We start from the raw sequence: 20806 nt of genomic DNA, 5'->3' as shown, positions 1-20806 counted from the left end.
CCACACATACACACACACACACCACACACAGAGACACACACACAGACACAGAGATACACACCACACACAGACACAGAGACACACCCACACACAGACACCCACACAGACACACACCACACACAGACACAGAGACACACACACAGACACACACCACACACACCACACACACACACACCACACACAGACACACACCACACACCGACACAGAGACACACAGACACACACCACACACACACCACACACACACACAGAGACACACACACAGACACACACCACACACACACAGACACACACCACACACAGACACACACACACACCATACACACACACACCACACACCACACACACACCCCCACACCCTACATACACACCACACACACACACACAGAGACACACAGACACAGAGACACACACACACACCACACACAGACACAGAGACACACACACACAGACACACAGACACACACCACACACAGACACAGAGACACACCCACACACAGACACAGAGACACACACACAGACACACACCACACACAAACAGACACACACCACACACACACACACACCACACACACCACACACAGACACAGAGACACACAGACACAGAGACACACACACAGACACACACCACACACAGACACACACACCACACACAGACACAGAGACACACACACAGACACACACCACACACACACAGACACACCACACACAGACACAGACACACAGATACACCCACAGACACAGACACACACACACCACACACAGAGACACACACAGACACACACCACACACACACACACACACCACACAGACACAGAGACACACACACAGACACACACCACACACACACAGACACACACCACACACAGGCACAGAGACACACCCACACACAGACACACACACACACACCATACAGAGACACACACACAGACACACACCACACACACACACCACACACACACACAGACACACACCACACACAGACACACACACAGACACACACCACACACAGAGACACACATACAGACACACACCATACACAGAGAGACACACACAGACACACACCACACAGACACAGAGACACACACACAGACACACACAACACATACAGACACACACAGACACACACCACACACAAAGACACACACACAGACACACACCACACACACACACAGAGACACACACACAGACACACACCACACACACACACACACCACACACAGACACACACCACACACACACAGACACACACCACACACACACACAGACACACAGATACACACCACACACAGACACAGAGACACACCCACACACAGACACACACACAGACACACACACACACACACACCACACACAGAGACACACACACAGACACACACCATACACACACAGAGACACACACACAGACACACACCACACAGACACACAGACACACACAACACATACAGACACACACAGACACACACCACACACAAAGACACACACAGATACACACCACACACAGAGACAGAGACACACACACACACCACACACAAAGACACACACCACACACAGACACAGAGACACACACACAGACACACACCACACACACAAAGACACACAGATACACACCACACATACACCACACACAGACACACATACAGAGACACACACACACACACACACAGAGACACACAGATACCACACACAGACACACACACACCACACATACACACACACAGACACACACCATACACACACCCACACCACACACACCCCCACACCCTACATACACACCACACACACACCCCCACACCCTACATACACAACACACACACACACCCACACCCCACACACACACATACACACAGCCCCCACACACACACCCCACACAACACCCCAACACACACCCCACATACACATACCCAAACACATCCCCACACATACACACATCCCACACACCCCCCCACACACAAACACATCCCCCCCAGCCACCCCCCCATACCCACACACCCACAGCCACACACACACCACACATACACAACCCCCCATACACACCCCCCACATACACCCAAACACATCCCCCCACGCACACACCCCCCACACACACAAACATCCCCCCACAGCCACCCCACACACACCCCCCACATACACACACCCCCTCCATACACATACACACACAGCCCCACACCCCCACACACAAACCCGCACACTCACCCACACACGCACTCCCCTCTGGAAGCCCTAATTTAGCAGCTGTAGAAGGTTACCCACTCAGTGATACCAAGGACAAGTTTTTAGGGGATATGACATTTGATTTATGTCTGCCAATGTGCGTTTCACTAATTAGAAGGTTTAGGGCAGAACAGGAAAAATATGTATTTCAGAGTCCCAGTTTGACTTGCCAGAAACCAGCCCATTACTAACATTCTTATTTTCGACAAAATATAGCATTCTGATTACATACCATTTCGGTTCCTCGGCTCCGGGCCTGCCAGGCTCCCGGAAGTGGCCCAAGGTCACGGCAAAGATGGGAGACACAGGTCCTTGGATGGGGACGGACTCTGTCCATTCTGGGGGAAGGCAAGCCCGTGGCTTTCGCCCAAAGTCCCAAGGCCCCAACCTGAACAGGCATCAGGAGGCCCCCTGGTTTGTACAGAAAGTGGGGCTCCCCCAAGAGAGGGATTCCCAGGGCAGTGCCCACTGCACGCCTCAGTTTCCTTGCCTGGTAAATGAAGACAGGGAGGTCTGGGCAGAGGACTCAGCACCACACTTACTTAAATGCACTGGGGGCTTTTCAGCCGATTCCTTTTAGATGGAAAGAAAATACTTTTGCAGTTCAAATAGCAATTAAGAGGCAGGCACTGGGGCACCATCTGTCAGCCGAGTGTAGTGCCTGCCTGACCCTGAGAGCTCCTCAGCTCTCTCTCTCCTCAGCTTCCTCGCCCGTAGGATGGGGCCGGATGGTACCCAGCCACCTGAGAGGCCGAAGGATTCAATGAGTCAATCAGTGAACATCTCTTAGAACCTGCCTGGTACACTGTAAATGTGCATAAACGTGAGCTATTTTTATCTATTAAGTCTAGAGATCTCTATCTTCGGTGTTTTAAGGCAGGATGCAGTGGTCAAAAAAATAAAGATTTTCATTAAATGCACACTCCAAATAAAGTGATCCCATAGAGATTGCTCTTAATGGAGACCAGTATCTGAACAGCCCTAAGTGCAAGTTTTCAGGGTCTCTTAGCTGTCCTTGGAAATCAATCAAGGAAGCACTTCTAAGGGTACTGCGTGTGTGTGCGTATGTGTGTGTGCACGCATCACAGCTCCCATACACCCCGTGTGTCAAGTAACGAAGTGACTGGGCTCTGGTTATGCCCACCTCGTTCTACCTGGCTCTCCAGCAAACTCTGCATCTGCACTGTGTCTGGAGATCTGCCCTCGGCATGGGGCCGGTATTTGATGCAATAAAGACAAAAAATAAGAGGAAAGGGGCCAGATCAACTCCTGGTAACGGAGACAGTGCCAAGCCCCAGGTCCACAAATGCCATGCAGACCCAAGAATTTAGCACAAGGCCACGCAGCAAACTCAAGGACTGGGGACGAAGGTGCAGCCTGCAGTGCCCCTAAGTCACAGCCCTCAGATCACCCCCACGGGCAAGCAGACCGCCAGGCCCTCGACAGGCAGCCAGGGCCTCTCACCAGGTTGGCACAGACTGGTCGTTTCCACCGAGGTGGGGGAAGGTGGGACGGTCCCACCTCCCCCCATGCCCACTGGCAAGGAAGGCGGCCTGTTCCCTGTGTGGTTACAGAGACCTCATTGTTCTGCCCCGCAGAGAGGAAACCGGAGAGCTGAGCTCAGAATGCATTTTGGAATTGGCAGAGAAGAACATCTGGGAAAGGAAACTCACTTCAGAAACAAACATACCTTTGTACCAGCTTTTCTTCTCTTTAAGTGTTGCAGAAAAAAAAAATAATAATGATGTGCCAAATTGACCATCACTCTACAAAATCTCCTTTTTATGGGGCAAAATATGGAGGTTCTGTTTTCCAATGCTCCTGGAAAAAAAATAGCCACCTGGGTGCCAAGGCCCAGAGGCTGCCCCAAGAGTCAAAACAAAGACCTCGGGTTCAAGACACCTCTGTCCTGCGGAGAGAGGGGGACGGACGAAAACCATCAGATAAAAGAAAACTTGAATAAAAGAAAACTCTTGCCCCCTGCTCCCGGCTGAAGCCTTTCAGGACGCTGACATTCTTTGAGGAGCTGGCAGCTCTCAATTCCAAATGTTTATGTTAGTTTGGGGTGCAGTGCTGAGGATCAGCAATGATTCTCTTGTGAATTAAGCTGAGCGTTGGGGCTGCTGGTTCATATAAATGTGGAGACGCCCACAGTTAGGGCTTTGCAGGGCCCTAGCATGCTGGGGGAGCCTGCAGACAGGTACAGAGACTTGGAGCAGGTTTCACCAGAGAGAAAACTTGGAGGAAACCCCCCACTCCTTCCCTCCCCAGCCCCCTCCCTCACTCACATGCCTGGAGGCCTCCCGCTTCCCCACATCTGACCACTCTTCCTGAGTTGCAGCACATGTGAGTACCCAGTACTCCAAGTACCTGATGTCCCTTGGTCCTCATAGGAAGTGGAGCTGCTGAAACCCCATTTTATGGTCCAGGAGACTGAGGCACAAGGGGACCAAAGTCCCACTCAGCCAATGATGAGAGATCAAAGAGCTGAGTTTCTTGCCACACCTGAAATCCATTCATTTTACATAACAGGGCAATAGAATGACCAGGGATCTCTCTGCAAAAGGGCTGGACACCGAGGCAGCTGCCACCCCCAAGGCACTGCCATGACCCTTGGCCTCTGACCAGGTTCCCTCGAGCATTTCAGGACAACCCCTCTGTCCTCAGGTAGCAAAGATGCACACATCTGCCTGATGCTCCCTGCTGTTCCTTCTCAGGCAGAAAGAGCCCAGGAAGCAGGACGCTGCTCCGGGTGGGAGTGAAGGGTTCACTGGCCAGGCTGCTAAGTAAGCAGACCCTCCTGCTCATCCCTGGGGCTCCCACCCTGGGCCCCCACCCGCCAGTGTGGACAGGGATGGTAACTGTCCCTGTGTACCATCTGCAGGACGGGAGAAACCATGAGCTTCAGCCACTCAACCACCTAAGAGTCCACAAACCCATGCCCCCGGGCAGGGGCTCTCCTCACAAGGACCGTGTGGGCTCTAGTCGGGGGGCGGGGGGGTGGTGCTCAGGTGTTCTAAGCGTGGAGTTACATGTAACCTGCATGATGGAGCCTTGAGTCTGGGGTCGGAGGGAGGGGCGTGTCCCCTCACTGGGACACCCCATAAACTCAAGTCCCCACTCTGAGCCGCATCAGTGACCGTGGAAGACGGGGTCCAGGTGGCACCCCCGGGGCAGCAGGCACGGGAGGGAAGGCCCTTCACAGCCCTCAGCTCGGTGCCCTTGTCTGCCGGTGTTCAAGCGGTTCCGGGGGGGCGTGGTTCTGGGCCCCTGCCAGAGGCTAGAGGAGGCGACAGCAGGGTCAGGAGAGCCCTGGAGCCTCCAGCCTGCAGCCGAGGCCCGTCCCACCTTAGCAGGTATGGAGGGGGGCCCAGGCACTCAGGGCTGCAGAGGAGAGGCGGGGGGCTCCACCCTCCAGGCGCTGAGCGGGAAGCCACGTGGAGCAGGGACTGCGGTCGGAGGGCGAAGAGCGGGCACCTGGGCTCCCTGGTCGGCCTTCAGCGCGGGGGTAGGAGCGAGGGGGTCGGGGGGAGGCGGGCAGGCCAGCGATGATGGGGGCTGGAGGGACTGGGGTGGGGGTGGAGGTGACTGGAGCGGGGCGTAGTCAGCCAACCAGAGAGGAGGCCCTGCGAGTCTGCTAGGCCGGCAGGACTATGGCCTCTGAGGAGGGAGGGGCTGGGGTTGAGCAAATAAGACAGGGCAGAGCACCCCTGGCCACGCCCTCCAGGCCACGCCTTCCCGGCCACGCCTCTCACAGAGGCCCCAGAAGGGACCCCGCCCTCAGACACCTGCACCTTTGCCCCCAGCCCCAGGGTTCCCGCAGCCCACCGCAGCGGGCTTCCAGCTACAGTATAAGTGCCGTCTTGACCTCACCGAGGACGAAAGTCCACAACTGTAGTAATCAGGCCGCTCGGGGCAATCTAACTCAACTCCGACACTCGCCTTCTCATCAGAGATGGACCGAGGTGGTTCCCACCACGCCACCTTTTCAGCTGGAGTTGAACCCGATCCCAGAAGCCCCTGAGGGTCCTCTCCCTGGAGAACCACAATTATGACTGCCATAATAACCCTAATAACTAATAATTACCGAGGGCTCACAGGAGCTGGCCCGCGCTAAGCACTTTACAGCCTCACCTCTGTGCATCCTCGGGCGTGTCTATGTGGGCACCCTACAATCACACACACCCACCTCAGACGGTGGGGAAACTGAGGCCAGAGGAGTTAGCTCGCTTGTTGGAGGCTGCAGAGCCGGGAGTGGAGCCAGAAATGTGAGCCGGAACAGGTGGGCAGGGCCCGATGTGCCCTGGGATTCCAGGCCGGGGAGGCTGGGTGGGCAGCCCCCAGGCCAGGGCCCCCAGGATCGCAGCTGGGATTCCGCCAGCCACCCCCTCAGCTGTTCCCAGCAAACCAGGGCGGGTGGTGACAGGGAAGGAGGCCGGGCACTCAGGGTGTCCCAGATAGCAGGTCTGCTTAGAGGCGAGCACTGGACACGGCTGCTGGAGGGGACCACACACCACGCCAGGGTGACCACCCGAAGTGTCCACTGGGGACCAAGCTGGCCTTAGGTCCTGTGGGCAGGCAAGCAGAAAGAGAGGTCCAGCTGTCCTCTTCACCCCTACAAAGGGGAGGCAAGGGACCCTAGTACTGAATGTGTCCCTGATACCACAGGACCTCACACGTCACAGATCAGAACGCGTTCCTAACTGGACACCCCCACCCTGTCGCCACCCTGCGCTGCTGACACCAGCTAGGGAAACCCGGAAAAACCCTAAACCTCACCAGTTCCCCACTGAAAACACAACATCCCTTGAGATCCCTGCCATCCAGAGACCTTAACCCTCATGATGGAAGATCAGACTGGGGACTAAATGCCCAGAGAGTCTGGAAAACTGCCCCCTCACAGGTCCAAAGTCCCTAACACAATCCTTTAGGCATCCAAGGCTAGAGGGCAGAGTGTGGGGTAGGGTACCCCCCTTCAGCCATCTTCCACCCTGGCAGGGCGGGGCACTGGATACCTAGACAATCATGATGTTAAGACCCGGGCCCTGCAGGGAGGGTCACTGGAGCCCAGCAGGAGAAAGGCACCTGGTGGGCGCTCTGAACTGGTCTTCCTGGAACCTCACAGACAGAGCAGAGCAAGGGGGCTGCCTGAAGCCCAGCGCCCACCTTGAGGCCAGATCTGCTTGGATCCTGGAACCGACCCCACGTCCTCCTCCAAATCAGTTCATTCCCAGCCTGGCTCCACAGCCCAAGGGGCCACATGGTGTGCTGGCCCCAAGAGGCACTTTCATGGCTGAGAAGCCAAATGGAAACTCCCTGGTGAGGGATTGATGGAAACCCTGCAAGCCCGGCTTGGCCACTGTGCACGTCTGGGATCAATAAGCAGAAAAGATTACTACTTAACAAATGTACTCTCCCTGGAAGGATAAAATCTTTCAAAAGAGGGAAGATTTTTTAAAAAAACTAGACCTAGTAGCCAAAAGGATGGAAATGCTATTTGGTGCTGAGTGTTCTCCGTACATGGAGAACCACTCACTGCTCGAAGGAGGTGGGGATGGGCCGCCCCGAGGGCAGACCACTGCCTGCACCAAGGGAACCAGGACTGTGCTCTCCAGGCAGGGGGGGCATGCCCGGGTCCCCTGAACTGGGCACCCCTCGGCAGAGAGCCAGCACCTCAGCCCTGTAAGCCGACACTCCAGCTGGAGAAAGCGCTGCCAACACAGGCAACATGGTAAAAGCCAGCACAGGCCACTCCTCCTCTGGGGCACCCTGAGCAGGCAGTCAGCAGCTCGTGGGCTCTGGGCAGCCTCAGAGCCTCAGCGGAGAGCCAGGCGAGGATCAGGGCTGCGGTGGCCACGGGCAGAGTGGTGAGTCTCTTAAAGAAGAAGGCAGAAGTGGCAAGCCCACCGCGGCCAGGCTCGGGAGCCAGGCACCGCCCGCTTGCCCACGACACAGCACAAGCCCAGGAATCAAACGGTACCGAGCAAACTCACGCGGACGCCGGGCAGTGCCAATGCGACCAGAACAAGCTTCAGACGTCCAAGGGGGCAACTCTTCATTAAAAATTCATTTAACTTATTCCAATGCTTTGAATGGACACTAAATAAGACGATATAGAGATAAATATACCTAATCAGAAAGTCTCCAACACCGCAAACTTGCTTAAATATAGAAAAGACAAACAGTCTGATTCTTTATATTTTTTGGATGTTGACCATTTTTAAAGTCCTTATTGAATTTGTTATAATATCACTTCTGTTTTATGTTTTGCATTTTGGTCGTGAGGCACGTGGGATCTTAGCTCTCCGACCAGGGATCAAACCCACACCCCCGGCATCTAAAGGCGAAGTCTTGACCACTGGACCACCAGGGATGTCCCTAAAGTCCTATTTTTAGTTAAGAAATTTTTCAATTTTAACAAGCGCTACAAGATTCAATTTTAACAAGTGATACAACTGTGAAAAGAACTAAAATATCTCTCAAGGGAGCAACCTTAAAGGGACAATGCTCTCTTAATGCTTCAACTCCTAAAAACTCATTAACAGTATCTGTCACTCAGCTTCCTATTCTGCAGCTGTCACTCGAAAGCACACAAGCTTTCTTTTTCAGCATAAAAATCGTTCTCCCACCACTCCCCACTATTTTTGCATGATTGAAAATGTTCTACACTATTTTGAAAGACGATACAAACTACGAATGAAAAATGCAGGTGTCAGGCCCCCCGTGATGTCTCGGTCTGGGCTGTGGAAGGTGTTGTTCAGTCGCTCAGTTGTGTCTGCCTCTTTGCGATCCCATGGACCACAGTACGCCAGGCTTTCCCGTCCATCACCAACTTTGGGAGCTTGCTCAAACTCCTGTCCATTGAGTTGGTGATGCCATCCAACCATCTCATCCTCTGTCATGCCCTTCTCCTCCTGCCTTCAATCTTTCCCAGCATGAGGGTCTCTTTCAATGAGCCAGCTCTTCACACCAGGTGGCCAAAGTATTGGAGCTTCAGTTTCAGCATCAATCCTTCTAATGAATGTTCAAGGTTGATTTCCAAGAGGTGGGGAGGTGTTATCTGGACCCAAGACGTCACAGGCAAGTATGTCTGAGATTCGCTGGGTTTCTTGAAGTAAAACAAAGGCCAGCTTTATTTATAGCAGGCCATCTTAGAATCCCAGGCAGCTCTAACGGTAAAAAAAAAAATCTGCTTTCAGTATAGGAGACCTGGGTTTGATCCATAGGTCAGGAAGATTCCCTGGAGAAGGAATGACTACCCACTCCAGTACTCTTGCCTGGAGGAGCTTGGCAGGCTACAGTCCATGGGGTTCCAGAGTTGGACATGACTGAATGACTAACACTTTCACTTTTCATCTTAGAACACAGACCTCAGAAATACGGGTTCTAGGACTTCCCTAGCAGCCCAGTGGTTAAGACTTCACCTTCCATTAAGGGGGTATGGGTTCAATCCCTGGTCAGGGTTAGGGTCCCCCAGACCTCATGGCCAAAAAACAAAACATAAAACAGAAGCAATATTGTAACAGATTCAGGAGACTTTAAAAATGGTCAAGAAAATCTTTAAAAAAGAAATACGGGTTCTAAGTAGGGGAGGGGGGTCCCACACTTGGCCCCAGAAGCCTTCTGTCATGCAGCAGGACAGGTGCTCTACAACCCAGGAAACACATCAGGGTGGAGTCTGGGATGCAGGCAGGAGTTCACGACACAGCAGATTTAGGGGCCAGAGGGAGTAAGAATGGGGAAGAGCCACTCCCCAGGCAGACGAGGCCTCGGGCATCCTCAGGGCCTCTGCCCACCAGACACCAGGCAGAGGCAGCAGGAGGGGATGGAGACATCAGCCCCCCAGGCCCTCAGACTGGGTGGCCCATGGGAGGTCTCAAAGGAGACCCTGGACTCGGAGGAGAGGGATCTGCCTGGAGAAGTGCTCACCTTGGAGCGCAGAGAATAATGCCAGCTCAGAGGCAGCGTGGAACGCCAGGCCAAAACGTTTCAACTCTGGACACCCAGAAACCAGTGTACATTTTCTTAAAAGGGGGAGGACGTAATGAAACTAGCTTCAGAAAAATGAATCTGGCCAGAATGAAAGATAAATGGGCAAGGGGAAGGTTCTGGAAAGCTGAGACCAACTAGAAGCGAGGCTTCTCAGGTGACATGAGAATCCGCCTGTCAAGCCAAGGGATGCAGATCTGATCTTTGGGTCAGGAAGATCCCCTGGAGGAGGAAATACTGCAACCCACTGCAGTATTCTTGCCTGGACAATCCCATGGACAGAGAAGCCTGGCGGGCTCCAGTCCAAGCAGTCACAAAGAGTCAGATACGACCTAGGGACTGAGCAACAACCAGAAGCTGATGTAATCCTCTACCCGGAATCTCATCTTCTGTGGGGCCCTGTGAGGGCCCGTGGGGAGGGCTCAGAGCCGGGAGTCTGGGTTTGGGAAGGAAGGGAGACAGACCACATCCAGAGAGGAGAGGAAGAACGGGCACCAAAGTGCCCCCCACTTCCAATCTGAGTAGAGAGGAATCAGGGCAGGCGGCTGAGATGGCGCCACCACACCCCAGTCCCACATCCAGTCTTCTTTGGGGAACCAAGCTCACTCTGGGGAAAATTCAGAGCCATGGCCTTCCCCAGTGAATGCTAGCTCAAGAACACACCTTGCTCATCAACCAGCTTGTGGGGAAGCCATCCCCTCGCTCCCATTGAGGACGATGCCTGCTCATTCCAGGGCGGAGTCCAGGGTGGCAGCTGCCCACAAGAGGCGGGTCTGGAAGGCCCCAGGCCCCCGCGCTCACGTGTCTGGGCCGGGGCCACACACTCAGGCGGCCTTTAATGCCCATTGAGCAATTTCCTGAGAGTTCTGCTAGGCGGATACCGCCTCCCCATCTGGGTTAATAGAGGGGTGCAGCCCAGGGAAGAAATTAAAGTTGCTCACATTTTGTTCTGGAATGAGCGAGGGCAGGAGAGCAATCATTTAAGAGGTAATTATATTTGCCTCCAGGCTAGTGCTGGAGTTAGTTGCACCAGAGCCTGTGTCCCCAGCGGACGCGGGCGGGAGGCGGGCAGCAGGAGTGGGCGAGGCCGTCCGGCAGACACAACGCCTCTGAAGCGCTCCGCGTGCTAACGGCAAGCCAAAATGCGAAGACCAGCTCCATCGTGGCCGCACACATATCTCTCGCCACAGCCGGAGACCAGACTGCTTGCCGGAGACCACATCTAAAGCCCAGCCCTCCGACACCCATCGCATGTCACCAGTTGCTGTCCCCAGATCAAGAGAGCAAACGACAGAATCTCATAGGCTGACTGTGAAGTTTATTCCCAAAGAGTAAACGCACAAGGAGAGTCAACACAATTTCTCAAAAGGAACTGGAAGGGTAATTTCACAATCGATCTCAAAATATACAACGATGCTGCAGAGATTAAAAACAGCAGCAGGCTGGTACAGAAAGACACCGGCGGGTCAAGAGAGGAGGGAAGGTTCCAGAATGAGGAGGCAAGCACCTGAGAACACCGTAGGTGAGAGAGTGGCATTTTACATGAATGAGGCTTAGGGTTAGATAAGCCACACCATCCACTCCCTGTCCCCTTACTGGGGGGCACGAGTGGACAAGTCAGACCCCTACCTCATACCATATATCCCCAAACCACAACCACACACACAAAGAAACAAGAACAACGTCTGAATATAAAACAACAAAATGATAACAGTCCTGGAAGAAAATAAAGGAAGACGCATTTACCATCTAGGGATAGAGAAACAAGGCATGGGACCCAGAATCCATCAGAGAACAGATTGCGTTTCACTACATGGAACTTTCTGATGTTTCTGGAATAATAAACCACTAAAAACAAGAAGGACTAGCTACAGACCAGAAGAAAAATCTGGAGCAAATACATTAAAGAATTCATGTCCATACCAAATAAAGAGAGCTCCTACAAATCAGCAGTGAAAGTGAAAGTCGCTCAGTCATGTCCAACTCTCTGTGACCCCATGGACTATACCGCCCATGGAATTCTCCAGGCCAGAATACTGGAGTGGGTAGCCTTTCCCTTCTCCAGGAGATCTTCCCAATCCAGGGATCGAACCCTGGTCTCCCGCATTGCAGGCAGATTCTTTACTAGCTGAGCCACAAGGGAAGCCCACAAATCAGTAGAGTTCCTACAAATCAAGAGGAACTAAAGAGCCTCTTGATGAGGGTGAAAGAAAAGAGTGAGAAAGCTGGCTTAAAATTCAACACTCAAAAAATTAAGATCATGGCATCACTTCATGGGAAAGAGATGGGGAAAAAAGTGGAAGCAGTGACAGGTTTTCTTTTCGTTGGCTCCAAAATCACTTTGGATGGTGAATGCAGCCATGAGATTAAAAGACGCCTGCCCTTTGAAGGAAAGCTATGACAAACTTAGACAGTGTATTAAAAAGCAGAGACGTCACTTTGCTGACAAAGGTCCGTATAGTCAAAGCTATGGTTTTTCCAGTAGTCATGTACAGATGTGAGAGTTGGACCATAAAGAAGACTGAGCACTGAAAAACTGATGCTTTCAAATTCTGATGCTGGAGAAGACTCTTGACAGTCCCTTGGACTGCAAGGAGATCAAATCAGTCAATTCTAAAGGAAATCAGTCCTGAACATTGAACATTGAATCATTGGAAGGACTGATGCTGAAGCTGAAGTTCCAATACTTTGGCCACCTGATGTGAAGAGCCAACTCATTGGAAAAGACTCTGATGCTGGGAAAGACTGAGGGCAAGAGAAGTGGGTGACACAGAATGAGGTGGTTGGTTGGTATCACCAACTCAGTGGACATGACTTTGACCAAACTCCAGGAGATATAACAAATCAAAGTGTGTTATAATTTTTAACCAAATTGATTAAAAAAATAGAAGCTGGTAATTTCTAGCAACAGAGAGGAGAGGGAAAAGTGTGTACCCTCAGAGATGCTTGATAGGGTAGAAACCGGTGTAGCCTTTTTGGAGGAATTTGTCAGTATCTTTAAAATTGTATAAATGGATCTACTCTTTGATGAAGAAGGTTATCATACAAAAGAGCTTATACAGGTGCACAGGTACATATGCAATGTTATTCGCTGTGTCATGACCTGTAATAGTAATAAAGCCTAGAAAAACATAAATGTTCCTCCACTGGGTAAAAGCCATGAAATATGCTGTCCACATACTAGGAAATGGGCTTCTCTGGTGGCTCAGATGGAAAAGAATCCTCCTGCAACGCGGGAGACCTGGGTTCGATCCCTGGGTTGGGAAGATCCCCTGGAGGAAAGCATGGCAAACCACTCCAGTATTCCTGCCTGAGGAATCCCTACGGACAGAGGAGCCTGGTGGGCTGCAGTCCATGCAGTCTCAAAGAATCGGACACGACTGAGCGACTAAGTACTACACTGGGAAATATCACTTAGCTTTTAAAAAAGACTGAAAATCTCAAAGTAAAGATACAGAAAATGTTAGTGACACAACAGCAAATGAAAAAGAGAAGATTATAGGATGAGAGGATTTATGTAAAAAATGAGTACATGTTCGAAACGAAACAACACATTAAACAAGGTGTTGGGGGTATGGTCACCTCCAAGGGGAGAAAACAGGCCATCAAGGACACTGGTTTTCACAGAAAGAGGGACCGCACAGTTAAGCGTTTAAGTTATACGTATTCATGTATAATATACACATTATATATATATAATATATTATACATGAATTTTAATATAACTTATATATTATACATGCATTTTAATATAAACACGTTTGTAATAGAAAGTGGCCAACAAGCATGTATGAAGATGTTCAACATCATTAACCACCAGGAAAACGCAAGTCAAAACCATAGCGGGGAACCACTTCACACCTGCCAGGCTGGTGGGGCCCAGACAGTGTCAGCCCTAACCAGCGCTGGCCAGGATGGGGAGAGGCTGGAACCCTTGTACGCTGCTGGGGGAGGATGTAAAATGGTGCAGCTGCTATGGAAGAGGGCTTCAGGGTTCCTCAAAAATTAAATACAGAATGACCACATGATCCAGCAATTTCACTTTTCTGGGTAAATCCCCCCAAAGGGAAAGCAGGGCCTCACACAGATCCGTGCACACCCATGTTCGCAGCAGCAGTCTCCACAGCAGCCGAAGCTGGAGACAGCCCCACGTGTCCAGCAACAGGTGAGCAGAGAAGCAAAGCATTAAAATAAGCCAGACATAAAGGGCAAATACCATATGATTCCACAAAAAAAGAGATACCAGAAAGGCAAGGTCACAGACACAGCAGAGCCGAAGAGAGGTTCAGTTCTCTTCAGTCGCTCAGTCGTGTCCAGCTCTTTGTAACCCTATGGACTGCAGCGCGCCAGGCTTCCCAGAGCTTGCTCAAACTCATGTCCATTGAGTCGGTGATGCCATCCAACCATCTCATCCTCTGTCATACCCTTCTCCTCCTGCCTTCAATCTTTCCCAGCATCAGGGTCTTTTCCAATGAGTCAGTTCTTTGCATCAAGTGGCCAAATATCGGAACTTCAGCACCTGTCCTTCCAATGAATATTCAGGGTTGATTTCCTTTAGGATTGACTGGTTTGATCTCCTTGCAGTCCAAGGGATTCCAAAAGTCTTCTCCAACATCACAGTTCAAAAGCATCAATTCTTCGGCGTTCAGCCTTTTTTATGGTTCAACTCTCATATCTATACATGACTACTAGAAAAACCATAGCTTTGACTATCTGGACCTTTGTCAGCAAAGTAATGTCTCTGCCCTTTAATACACTAAGTTTGTAAGAGCCTTCCTTCCAAGGAGCAAGTGTCTTTTAATTTCACGGCTGCGGTCACCATCTAGAGCGATTTTGGAGCCCCCCAAAATAAAGTCTGTCACTGTTTACATTGTTTCCCATCTATTTGCCATGAAGTGATGGGACCGGATGCCATAATTTCATTTTTTGAATGCTGAGTTTTAAGCCAGTTTTTTCATTTTTCACTCTCCTCTTTCACTTTCATCAAGAGGCTCTTTAGTTCCTCTTCACTTTCTGCCATGAAAGTGGTATCATCTGCATATCTGAGGTTATTGATATTTCTCCTGGCAATCTTGATTCCAGCTTGTGCTTCATCCAGCCCTGCATTTCTCATGATGTACTCTGCATGTAAGTTAAATAAGCAGGGGAACAATATACAGCCTTGACGTACTCCTTTCCCAATTTGGAACCAGTCTGTTGTTCCATGTCCAGTTCTAACTGTTGCCTCAGTTTAACCACTAGAAAAACTACACCAGGCAAACTGAAAGTACTAAAAAATTCTACAATGAATTAAATATTGTTTTTGTTGTTTAGTCGCTAGGTCATGTCCAACTCTTTGCGACCCCATGGACTATATACAGCCCACCAGGCTGTTCTGTCCATGAGATTTTTTTTCAGGCAAGAATACTGGAGTGGGTTGCCATTTCCTTTTCCAGGGGATCTTCCCATGCCAGGGATCAAACCTACGTCCTCTGCATTGCAGGCAAACTCTTTACTGCTGAGCCACCAGGGAAGCCCCAGTGACTCTGATACCAACCAAGAAAGCAAATAAGAAAATACCCAGAAAGTACAGTATCTCCCACCCCTGCAAAATGGTTCAGAGGTGACATCACCATGACAAACTCCCAGGGGTTGCTGGGCAAGAGAGATCCCAAGAGGAGGGGACAGAGGACAGTGGACACGTAACTCTGGGCACCAATGCAATCAGATCCTGAGGCTCCAGCCCCACGTGGAGCCTGCGGTCAGCTGGTCACCTCTCCGCTTCTCCAGCCTTCCACTGGAAGAGGGTGTTTGGGACAGACCCTTGGGCTCTTTTAGAAGGAAATGGCTGGGACTTCCCTGGTGGCTCAGTGGTAAGGAATCTGCCCGCCAGTGCAGGAGACACAGGTTCAATCCCTGATCAGGGAAGATCCCACAGGCCTGGGAGAAACTAAGCCCACGTGTCACAAGTACTGAGCCTGTGCTCTAGAGCCTGGGAGCCACAACTGCTGAAGCCCAAGCACCCTAGAGCCTATGCTCCGCAGCAGGAGAGGCCCCTCAATGAGAAGTCTGCCCCGCAGCTAGAGAGTGGCCCCTACTCGCCAGAACTAGAGAAAAGCCCGTGCAGCAAAGATGACCCAGTGCAGCACAAATAAATAAATACATTTCGGTTTTAACTGCTTTTTTTTTTTTATGAAGATGTCGCCGAAGGTGAAGAAGGAAGCCCCTGCCCCTCCTAAAGCTGAAGCCAAAGTAAAGGCTTTGAAGACGAAGAAAGCGGTGTTGAAAGGTGTCCACAGCCACAAAAAAAGATCATCCGGATGTCACCCACCTTCCGGCTGCCCGAAACACTGCGGCTCAGGAGGCAGCCCAGCTATCCTTGGAAGAGCGGCCCTAGGAGAAACAAACTCGACCCCTGTGCCATCATCAGATTCCCCCTTACCACCAAGTCAGCCATGAAGAAAACAGAACTCACTGTGGACGGCAATGCCAACAAGCACCAAATTAAACAGGCTACGAAGCTCTGTGACACTGACGTGGCTGAGGTCAATAATCTGGTCAGGCCTGAGAGGGAGAAGAAGCCCTACGTCCCACTGGCTCCTGGCCATGATGCTTCGGACGTTGCTGACAAAATTGGGATCATCTAAACTGAGTCCAGCTGGCTAATTCCAAATATAAAAGTTTTCACTATGAAAAAAAAAAAACAAAAACAGCTTAACAAAAAGGAATGGGATTCCCCCCGCACCGTGTCCTTCCCATGACGGACAGTCTAGAAGGCAGCTTCCTCCTCGTAGAACCCCAACCAGCACCCTCAAAGAACACACGCCATCCTCCCCATTTTGCAGATGAGCAAACTGAGTCCCAGAGCTAACAAACCACTTCCCAAGCTTGAGAGAAAGCGGACAGCAGCCCACAGCAACAGAGGGGCCCCGGGGCCAGCTCTCTGGGTCCCTGCTGTCCCCACTGACCTCCACATCAGCAGCGCTCTGATCCGCAGTGTCCCCGGGGCGCCCGCAGGGTGGACAGCCCACTGCTTCCTGCACAAATATGTCCCGGGCCCAGCAAAGGAAGGGGCTGGACGCAGCCCCCACTCCCATCAGAGCCTCCCCATTCTGAGAGCGTGTGACCATCCCAGGGGCCTTGTAAGCCGCAAATGTCCAGCTCCTTCCAGGGCTTCTGTGATATCGAAGTATTAAGTCCACTAGGTCCACTTCCCAGAGGCCCTCACCCCACCAGAGGCCAGCACTGGCCCTCAGTTTGTCCCCCAGCCAAGCTCCCTTCACCATGGGCTCTCCCATCTCTGAAGCTAATGTGGTCATGTCCCCAGGCCAGCTTTAAACAGGCTCCGCTGTACAAACCCCATGGGGACAATGGGCTCCGAGCCCGTGCCTGATGGGAGAAGCACCCACGCAAGGTCAGCCCATCAGCGGGTGGACAGATGAGCAGATGTGCCCTGTCCAGCCGTGCAAGGAGCAGAGCGCTGTCCCACGCTGCAATGTGCACACGCCACGAAAGCATTCCGCTGAGCATGAAGCCAGAGTCCCTGCGGATGAAGTATCCAGAGCAGGCGATGCCATAGAGACCTGGGGTAGGGGGTGGGAAGTTTAAAGGGTGCAGGGTTTTATTCTGGGCCCAGGGAAATGTTTTGTATCTTGACAGAAGGGGTGCTTGTACAGCACTGCGAACGAACCACGGAATTGTCTCCTTTAAAATGATTAGTTTTATGTGACATGATTTTCACCTCAATTTAACAAAAGAGGAAAAAAAAAGATCAATTCAACACCTTTCCCCTGCATTTCCTATCTCCCTCCCCCAGCTAAAGTCTCCGGAAGCTTCCAGTGCCTTCTGGACCACATCCAGACTCTGCAGCTTGACCTGGCCTCTTTCAGCAGAGACCACCGGGTCTCTGAGGACAGGGTCCTGGGACGGAGCCTACCTCCCCCAGAGCTGCACAGTCAGCTTCTGTTTGCCTTCCTGTCAGCCAGACACCCTGACAGCAAAGGCCCGGGCCTCCTCCACCATTCTACCCCATCCTATCCCCAGCATTCCAGCAGGTACCAACAGTGACAGCGTCAATAAGAGAGATGGTACAAGCGCCAAGCATGTGTCAACGCAGTGACCTACTGGGAGGAAGTACCGTTACGCCCATTTTACAGAAGAGAAAACTGAGACACGCAAAGGTGGAGTCAGCTGCCCGAGCGCCCCCCACCATCAAGGCTCAGCCCAGGTCACCACCACAATACCCTTCACCCAGTGCTGCCGCGAAAAACAAGTCAGACAGCGGACGGGATGTTCAAGGTCCCACACGGGAGGGAAATCCAGACTGTGTGATAAGAGCTGCTAGACCTTCCAGGCCAGAAAGATCAAGGACCTTATTACCCAACAGGCACCACAGCTCTGCCACCAACAGCTCCTCCCCCAGCCAGGGACATGCAGAGGGTTTCACAGGCAGTATTTTACACTCCCGAGCAGGAGGAGGAACCAGGTGAGGACACAGGATACACAGAAGCTAAGTAAGTTGTCCAAAGTCAAATAGCCACTGAGCTTCTAGACCAGTGGTCCACAACCTCTCTGGTACCAGAAACGGATAGCATGGAAGACAATCTTTCCACAGACCGGGGGGATGGGGGATGATTCAAATGCTTTACATTTACTGGGCACGTTATTTCTATCATTATTATTGCATCAACTCCACCTCAGATTAACAGGTATTAGATCCCGGAGGTTGGGGACCCTTGCTCTAGACCCAAGGGGTCTGACCCCCAGGGCCCCCGACCTTAGCCTTGGCAAGCCCACGCGGCAGGACAGGAAGTCCTCACCTAACTACAGCCCCCACCACCACCCCATGAGCAAATTCTGCTAAATGCCTGAGCAGTGACACAGCGCAGCTGAAATTAAACGGGTTCCAAATACGACGGGATGGCCACAGCAAATGCTGGGACGTGCGGGTGGACTGGGTAAATTCTTGGAACTGCACGGGAGGGTTACAGGCACGTGGGCCCCCGCTTTGGGAAGCAGAGGGTCCTGCCAGCAGACTCTCCATGGACTCCCCACTGCACTTAGTTAACTCGATGCTCACCTGCGGGCCGGGCAGTGAGCATCTGCAGGACCACCCCACTCCCGGGGGTGGTCCCGGGGCCAGTGCAGTGGGGCCGAAAGGGAGAGACCCCGGCCGTGAAGCTGGGGCCCACCACTCCCAGCTCCAGGATCACTCCAACAAAGGCATTTCCTTGGGCTCACCCCTTCAAATTGCAACAGGAAGCAATCAGGAAAAATAATTAGCTACCAACTTACCAGCTCCACTCTGGGCTGTGGCATAAATCTAACACAGAAATCAGGGACATGACATGTCAAGAGCAGTCAAAATAGTTTCTGCAGAAAGTTCCCTCCCTCTCCTTCCATTTTAGGACGAGATTACCACATTAGCCGGGGCTCTAAAAACCTCGTGTTGACATGCTTCCTTAATGTTAAAATAATCAACTCTATTTTTTGCCTCCTACGCGACCAAGCTCCACAAATGTGATCCTTCTCCTTGGGGGCTCGAACCGCAGGACAGGCACTCCAGTCCAGCAACATCACCACCCCAAGGTCCAGGAAATCCGAAACTGCAACGCAGTGAAAAGCTACTCTGCCGGCAGAGAAACCCCACCTTTAAAACAAACATCTTCCCACCCCCCCACCAAAAAAAACCCCTTTTGCCTCCGTGATCCAGGCATTTCCGGAAAGAGAAGCAGCAGTGTCGGCCTGAACTACCCAGATACTGTCATTGTTTTTTCGCTGGTATCAGACGGGGCCAAGAATGTAAACAGACTCCTGAGAGAGGCAAATTCAGCCTGAAACTGCCAGGGGTCTCCGGGGATCGGGGCTGGGAGGCAAGAGGACTTGAGGAATTACCCCTTCTCGCCCCCCCAAACCTCAGCGGAGGGGCCGCAGCCCCGGGAATGTGACCACAGAGCCAGGCCAGGACACCTCCCTGCAGTGTCCTCGCTGGAAATATTCAGGGAGACAGCTGTTTGCCTTAAAGAGGCCCAGACAAAGGGACCCGAGGCCCCCCACCCCCAACTGCCACCAGCAGAAGAGCAGCCCAGGGCGCAGAGGACTCCCGATCCGGGGTCCACTGGGCCAGCCACACTCCAGAAAAACAAAACACTCACGTCGGAAGAGAATGGTTTAGGTAGCGAGAGAGGCTTGCTTCAAAAACCACATGGCAATCTCCAAATTAAAAGAACATGTGTAGCTTTTCACAAGGCGCTTCGTTTCCTGAGTCCTCCTGACCTCAACTCCACCCCTTGGGACACACCAACAGTTGGAGAGAAAGGTCCCCAGGCTCTGATCTCCCAAAGGGGGTGTGTGTATACAGCCGAGGCCCCCACGCCGCAGGCTGGGACCCCGTCACCCCGCGTGGCAGCCCCACGCAGCCGGGCCCCGCGGGGGTGGACACCCGCTGGGTGTCACGATTTGGGGGCCCCAGCGGCCCAGACGGGGGCTCCGAGTAGACCGGGCACACCTGGCAGGTGTGAGTCCGCTGGGAAACCGACAGCGACGCAGATGAAAGGGGAAGCGCCGCAGGCCAGGCCGCCCCGCGCGGGGTTCAGAACTTTCTCTGCGACTTAAATCAGTTCCT

At 52.2% G+C, this 20806-nt stretch overlaps 1 protein-coding gene across 4 annotated transcripts in view; it reads right to left on the bottom strand.

The window, feature by feature from the left end:
• LRP5 (LDL receptor related protein 5) overlaps positions 1 to 20806 on the bottom strand; it is a 125822-nt gene that overhangs the window by 104316 nt on the left and 700 nt on the right. The window lies entirely within an intron of this gene.

Source organism: Bos javanicus, chromosome 29 (assembly GCF_032452875.1).
Source record: "Bos javanicus breed banteng chromosome 29, ARS-OSU_banteng_1.0, whole genome shotgun sequence".
In the NCBI taxonomy this organism is placed as follows: Eukaryota; Metazoa; Chordata; class Mammalia; order Artiodactyla; family Bovidae; genus Bos; species Bos javanicus.
This window is presented reverse-complemented; position numbering and strand designations above follow the sequence as displayed.